Raw genomic sequence first — 7,432 nt, 5'->3', positions numbered from 1 at the left:
CTACCCAATGGTAGGGTGTGGAGCATTGGGGGCAGGGAGGCAGAGGCTATTCATGTGAGAACATTGCAGGTTGCTTCTGCACTACTGCAATCTAAGGTAACCCATGTCCCTCAATAACCACTTCCAGCTGTGGCTAAACGGGGCATTTCGGAAGTAATTAATGATCTGGAGAAAAGAGAGATCATCAGTTGCACACATTCTCCTTATAATTCTCCTGTTTGTCCAGTCCGTAAATCAGATGGAAGGTGGCGACTAATGATTGATTATAGAAGATTGAATAGTAATACCCCACCATTAATTTCTGCCGTCCCAAGTATCACCTCAGTGATAACAGCAATACAGGCTGCAGCCCACCCATGGATGTCAAAGATATGGGTTTTTTTATGGTTCCCCTAAGGGAAGAGGACAAACCCCAGTTTGCCTTCACTTGGGAAGGGACCCAATACACCTTTAATCGACTTCCCCAGGGATACAAGCACTCCCTTACTATCGCTCACAATGCTTTAGCCAAGCTCCTTGATGCTGTGGAGGTACCCCCAGGTGTCCACATATATCAATATATAGATGATATCCTAGTTGGTGGGGACAACAAGGAACAGGTAGGACAAGTGGCTGAGGCCATCTGGAATCTGTTAGTCAAGAATGGGCTATTGGAGAAAACATATACCAGGGTTTTCGGTGATTGGCCGCCCTCTTTATGACTTGCTCTGAAAAAACAGAAAATGGGATTGGACTTCGCAACATACAGAAGCCCTCACCACTCTGAAAGATGAGCTTAAAGCTTATCAGAGACTAGGTCCATTGCACCCATGAGATCCTTTAAGGGTGGAATGGGGATTTGCTGAACATGCCTCATACTGTGGCGTGTTTCAAAAGAGGCCACAGGGACCAGCTAGACCATTATTATTCTCCTCCACTGCATTCAAAGAAACAGAGCGACGATATTCAGATTGGGAAAAGGAGGTCCTCTCCCTCACTAGAGCAGTTAAAGAGGCTGAAAAGCTGAGTACCTCAAAGGATGTTATAGTACAGGGTCCTTTCCCTCTCTTAAATTCAATCCTCAATGGGTCGCCTCCTCCGGAGGGAGTAGCCCAAAAGGCCACAGTAAGGAAATGGTATGCATACCTAGAAGGGATAAGCCAATTGCTTCCACTAAAAGAGGGTCCGACTACGGTTTTCAAATTACAGCAACCTGTAAACCCTGACCCAGCCTTGCTGGGTCAACCATATAAACCTCCTCCGATTGAGGAGGCACCCGAATTCATGGCAGGCTCAGATGTGCGGGGAGTGTGGTTCACTCATGCATCTGCCTGTTGAGTGGAATCAGAGTGGCAATATAAAGCAGTGGCGTTGGAGATTGGTACTGGGAAGACAGTCGAAGAAGAGGGTGAAGGTAGTGCACAAGTAGGAGAACTATGGACTTTATTACTGGCCGTAGAGAACGGTGCTACCATCGTCTATACTGACTCTTATGCAACCTTTAAGGGTGCTACAGAATGGATATGTCAGTGGGAATCTAGTAAGTGGGAAGTAGGTCATGTGAAAGTGTGGAGGACAGAGGACCGGCAACGTCTCCTGGCAATAGGGAGATCCTGACATTTAAAGGTGGGGTGGGTGAAGGACATGCTCGGGATGGAACCCCAGCTGTGAAATGGAATCAGCAGGTGAACCACCTGGCCCAAATCAGGATGGTCACCAGTGAGAAGGAAGATTGGGATAGACTAGCAGAATGGTTGCATATCAAACGAGGCCACTCAGGGAAAGCAGATCTCTATTACGAATGCCAATCTCGGGGTTGGCCAGTATCTATGAAAACCTGTGAAGCAATGCTCACAGCTTGCCCGCAATGCCGAATAAGGCTTAAGGCTAATCACCCAAACCAAGCTCCGGCCCAACATATCAGACAAGGCAAGGCTCTTTGGAGCACGTGGCAGGTTGATCACATTGGTCTTCTGAGACCATCTCATGGGAGTGGAAAGACTCACCACATCAGTGCCCGGTGGATAATCCCGGACTTCTAACCCTGTGACCCGGTTTTAAGACCAAGGCCTAGTTTGTGCTTTTTTACAGGACCATGAAGGAACGAGTCATTCCAGTCCTTTTGCTGACAGTGATGACGGTGACAGGCGTGGATGGTGAAGATCTGGATGATAATGTCATGGCAAAATGATGGACATTACTATATCGCGAGTCCTTGACCTCACATGAGAGCAATGTAACAATTATAGTTGGAGGTTCAGATTGGATGGGGGAGGAGGTTATACTCATGTTGTTTATAGTTGGTCACCAAGTGCAGTAAATACTAGTTCAGTATGAAACACCAGATGTGACTATATCCTCCAACTAACCCATAGGATCACGGGGTGGAGTTGGAATGGTACTACGCTATGCCCTGAAATTCCGTGGGGGCAACTGTGTATGGTACTCGAGGAACATCAATAGAGCACCCTAGAACTGAGTTTACAGCTATCAACCTTAGCCAGCGCTACATCTAACAATTCAGGGATTCTCAAACAATCGGTTATAACATATTGGTAAAATGACTATCAAAAATTGGGCTGTATTGGATTAGATGCCAAAGAAAGAGAAGGGTATATGTAAAGTTTTGAAAATGTCAATGGACAACTGCTGTGTTCACTCCAAATGTGTCAATGTGGCTTCAAGACTAAATCAACGAGAGAATACGGCAAGACTCAGAGGCAATTGCTTCTGCACCAGGGACGAACTGGTTGGGAAAAGTTTTGATATGTTCAGATTTTCTTTCACGGGGTGGGCGACCAGCCTTCTCTAATCTTTAATAATGCTTGTAGTTATGATTACTGTAATCTATATTGCAATAAGTTCTATCAAATGCTTGGTAGTGAAGCCTGTACTAACGGTTAAGTATACTCCTTTAAACTGTCCATACACTGGATATTCCTGTGTTTGATATTCCACTTTGGTTCTAGACCACAAGGGAACGATGACCCACAATGAGCATCAAACTCACCAGACTACACCCCCCTTTTAACTTTGGAGGCAAGAGGTGACTGTACCACCACTCCAAAGAAACCAGTCGAATCATGACTGTGGTCACGGGGTGGATTGTGGCAGTACATCCCGCCCCCCCGCATCCTGCCAGCAGGAAACAAAACTTCTCCAGGAAGGGGGAAGGGGAAGGAAACCCTGGAGGCTGCAGGTTGAAATTTGAACTGGCCAATTGAGATGCACCAGGTACACCGAGGTGACCCTCCTAGCCAATAGAATTAAATGACCACAGGTCAGATTCGACAGGGGTATAAACGGGGTCCCGCCAGAGGACATGTTGGCAGTCCTCCTCGGAGCAGCGGGTCTGCAGTCGGGGACTCCCCCTCGGGCCGGGGCACCGCCCGAGGTAACTCCTCGAGGGAGAGAGCCCTCAGCTTTTAGGTGAGTGATACGCGCGTTTTGAGCCATCACTTTAAATCTTGGGTATTCTTAAGTCGGCCATGTAGTATTAATTCTCTTTACATCATTGAGCCTGTGGTTTTATTAAATGTTACCGGACTTCTAACTAACTTTTGCTGAAGAATAAATCTTAGTTTTAACACCTGTTGGATTTGGTTAGTCATGCATCCATAACACACAGCCAGGGTAGCTGACCCAAACTGACCAATGGGGTATTCCATACCATGTGACGCCACATCTAGTGTATAAACTGGGTGGAGTGGGGGTGGGGGTATCACCATCAGGGGAGTAACTGGGCGTCAATCGGCGAGTGGTGAACAATTGCATTGTGCATGATTGGTATATTCCAATCCTTTTATTATTACTGTTGTCATTTTATTAGTGTTATCATTACCATTATTAGTTTCTTCTTTTCTGTTCTATTAAACTGTTCTTATCTCAACCCACGAGTTTTACTTCTTTTCCTGATTTTCTCCCCATCCCAGTGGGTGGGGGGCAAGTGAGTGAGCAGCTGTGTGGTACTTAGTTGCTGGCTGGGGTTAAACCATGACAATATGATCAGCTATTTTTAAGAAGCTGTGTTTTTCTGGATTTACCTTGAACTGGAAAGTACATGCCTTGATGGAATTTCTTAACAGTTCTGTTCTGTCTAATTATTATACCTATCTATTCATTCTATTCTAACTATAAATCAGCACTGTTAGGTTTTTTTTAGCTGATCTTTGAAGCATGTTATATATATATCATCTGTTATTTCAGCTGTCCATGATGAGATGTCAACATCCTTACCTATACTGAATTTGAGATGACCATTAGAATCAGTGAGTGCAAAATAGAAAACAATATTTACCATACTTTTTATTGATGCATCCAGGTCAGATAAATAATAATATATAGATGTTTACAATTCACAAAATCTTTATACATTAGATGTCTTGAAACATGCATTCTAGAAAATTCCTGTCCATGTTCTATGGTTTAGAAAAATGGAAAAATGATAAATCCATAACATTAATTTTTCACTGAAGACTGTTACTTAAAACAGCTAATGTTTACTTTTCCCACTCTAAGAATCACCTAGTTCTTTCCTCCTTTTAGGTTCTTTTTTTACTCACACTTCCTCTTCTGTTGGTTCTGTGATCTTTCTACAATAATTCATACTCTTTCCTTCCATCAGACCTTGATCAGTTTTTTCCTGATATAAGAAGAGAAAAAGGACTCAACTAAATAAACCTTACTGTCCAGTCAATAAACCCCACACCAATGTCCAGTCTCCTACAGTGGACTTTTTAACAGATAGCTGTATAAAACAAAGCTAGCAGTACCTTAACATGGGCTCAAAGTCTGCAGAGATATACAATGAGGGATTAAAGCTATTACTAAAACACGGATTCACAGTCAAATGTCAGGTACTTTGTTTTACAGAAAAGTGGAGTAAAACAGCTCCTTATGGCAAACATTTATTCAGTGAATAACTGGTTTTTTAAGCACAGCATTTTTTTTATTTCATTGAGTTTCAATCAATTTTTTATTACTATGTCCCTATTTTCACCACTGTCCAGCTCTGTTCTTTCATGTTACAAGGTCTATTTTACACAATAAAATATTATGTGCTAGCTTATAGAAATATTTTTCAATTACTTTAAAAATAAACATGCCTCAGTTTCTCACACCAGTTTTTGATAAACTTTAGCATTTAAGTAATGCAAATCCAGGTTACATTTATTTCAGTGTCTCATAAAAAGGATTCAATTGTATTAGAGTAAATTGCTGTAGGCACTGAATTTTTAGGGTATTATAATAGATTTGGAAGTACGTATACATGTGGTATTCAAGAACATAATGGAAACCATAAAAAAAACCATAAAAATCCAACCAATCTACTCTGTTGAATAAACAATCAAGAATAAAACTAACAAAATGGGGAAAAAAAATCCATTGCCATAAACCGACTTAAGCTTTTTGACACTTAGACTACTATGCGTTATTGGATTACATTGTTGTTGGATAGCCTGAGACATCAATAACACCGTTTCCCACATACCTTGTATTCACAATGTACTTCTATAATCACCATTACATCTGTGACGATACCAGATTTTTTTTTTTTAATTCTCTAGTTGTAGAAAAGGATCCAAAGTGATTTTAGTGGAATCCAGCATATCAGACAAAATATCTTATTTTGAGTTACAAGATAGTCAGATATATTTAAATATTCTATTATTTTTCAGAACAAAAAGTGAAAAAATATAAAAATAATGTTAATTTTTAATTGATTAATCAGCAGAAATTATTGGAATAATGCAACCTAATAAACAAATAAAGTATTTAAAACATAGACTGTTATTAAAAAATATGTTGCCCTAATACTTCTGCTTACCAAATAAGTTTTTATTTAAGATGCTAACCAATTCATCATGAATGAATTTGGCCCTGAATTTTAAAAATAAGTAAATGCTCTGAGATATTATTAAACTAATTTCTGGAGTATAGAAATAGATTTAATGTCTTGGGCTTTTTCCTTTCACTTGTAATCTGAAACATAACCCTATTGTCTACAGAAATCTCCAAGGACTGCAGTTTGGGCTAACGAAGCAATCTGCACACAGAAACACTGAAAGATTTATTTCAGCTAAGTGTTTGTCTTTTGACTATTTCAAAATCATGCTCATTATCTGCCTGTTCATTGGAAAGGTGTCACTCAACAGCTGATTCTTCAAGCCTGTTGACAGATGTCTACTTTGAAATACCTGCTGGATGGCCAATGCATCAGCAAGATATTAAATTATGTTGTCATCTGGAGAGAAGCACTTAGCTGCTGAAACTACTGCGAACACTGGCTGCTTAGTGACCTTTGCATAGAAATGGTACTTCTACCCATAAACATTTTAAGGTCATGGGATTTATTCCAGTTCCTCACAAAGGCTGACATTTTGCGAAAGCCAGGAGCAACTCTGCACGAATTTTTTTCACCTAGGAAATATTCCCTTTGGTATCCATTAGTGTGGATCAAACTAATTCAGACTGTAAGGCCATTAGACCTGATAAAGTTTCAGAGCAAAAGGATTTCTAGTGTTGCAGATGGTGGAGTTGCACCAAGAATATTTTTTCCCTTGTTTTATTTTATATAGCTGTTCATAGGAATTTATACCCTGAATACTTTGATAATCAAATTTCCTCAAATATATGATGGCACACAGAAAACTAACAGCTCATCCTCCACTCCCAGTCACTATAGTCTTCTGCTATTGGGACAGTATCATGTTTCACTTGCAAGAAAATTGGTCAGAATGAAAATAGATGGTACAGTAGAGCCTGCATGTAGCCATGTCCCTGCTGGTCAGCAACAATCCTTCCCCACCAAACTCTTCTTCACCTGCAGTTTGTGTAAATTCCCTCCAACTTGTGCATCCTACAGTTACAGGAGCACTGTGGTTTCCTGTTGCATTCAGGTTTGCATCCTGATGCATTAGAGTATTAGGACTTTACCTTTACTTTTTTATGACACAAATGGAACCTTTGTTTAAAGATCACACACACAGCTAAAAACCAGTGAGTTGTGTGTATACTAATCTAAAAGAAAATGTGGCTAGAAAAAAGTGTATAGAACTTTTTATAGTGTATAGAACCTAAACTTTATTTATTACTTTTTCACATATTCTTGCCCATTTAAAAATAATGCACCAACTATTATTGGTGGAAGTTAATGTTGAAATGACAACCTAAGATAGGCGGGGAAAAAAGCCAGTATTTTGATTTGTCAAAATAAAAATTATGTTATGAACGTAAACTCAAAACACCAACAAATTACTTATTGACTGATACAAATAAACAGAAACATACACACACACACTTGTATGCAAAGATGTATATTTGAAATCAGTCTGTGACAGACGACATGAGAGAATATGACTTAAATCTTTGTAAAACTTTGTCTTAGGTATATATGTATGAGATCTTAACACAAAGTGTTCATTTTTTTTTTTTTCTCATTTTCTTCTTTTTT

This window comes from Harpia harpyja, chromosome Z, assembly GCF_026419915.1.
Source record: "Harpia harpyja isolate bHarHar1 chromosome Z, bHarHar1 primary haplotype, whole genome shotgun sequence".
NCBI lineage: Eukaryota > Metazoa > Chordata > Aves > Accipitriformes > Accipitridae > Harpia > Harpia harpyja.
The sequence above is the reverse complement of the archived record's forward strand: the minus strand, read 5'-3'. Positions refer to the sequence as shown.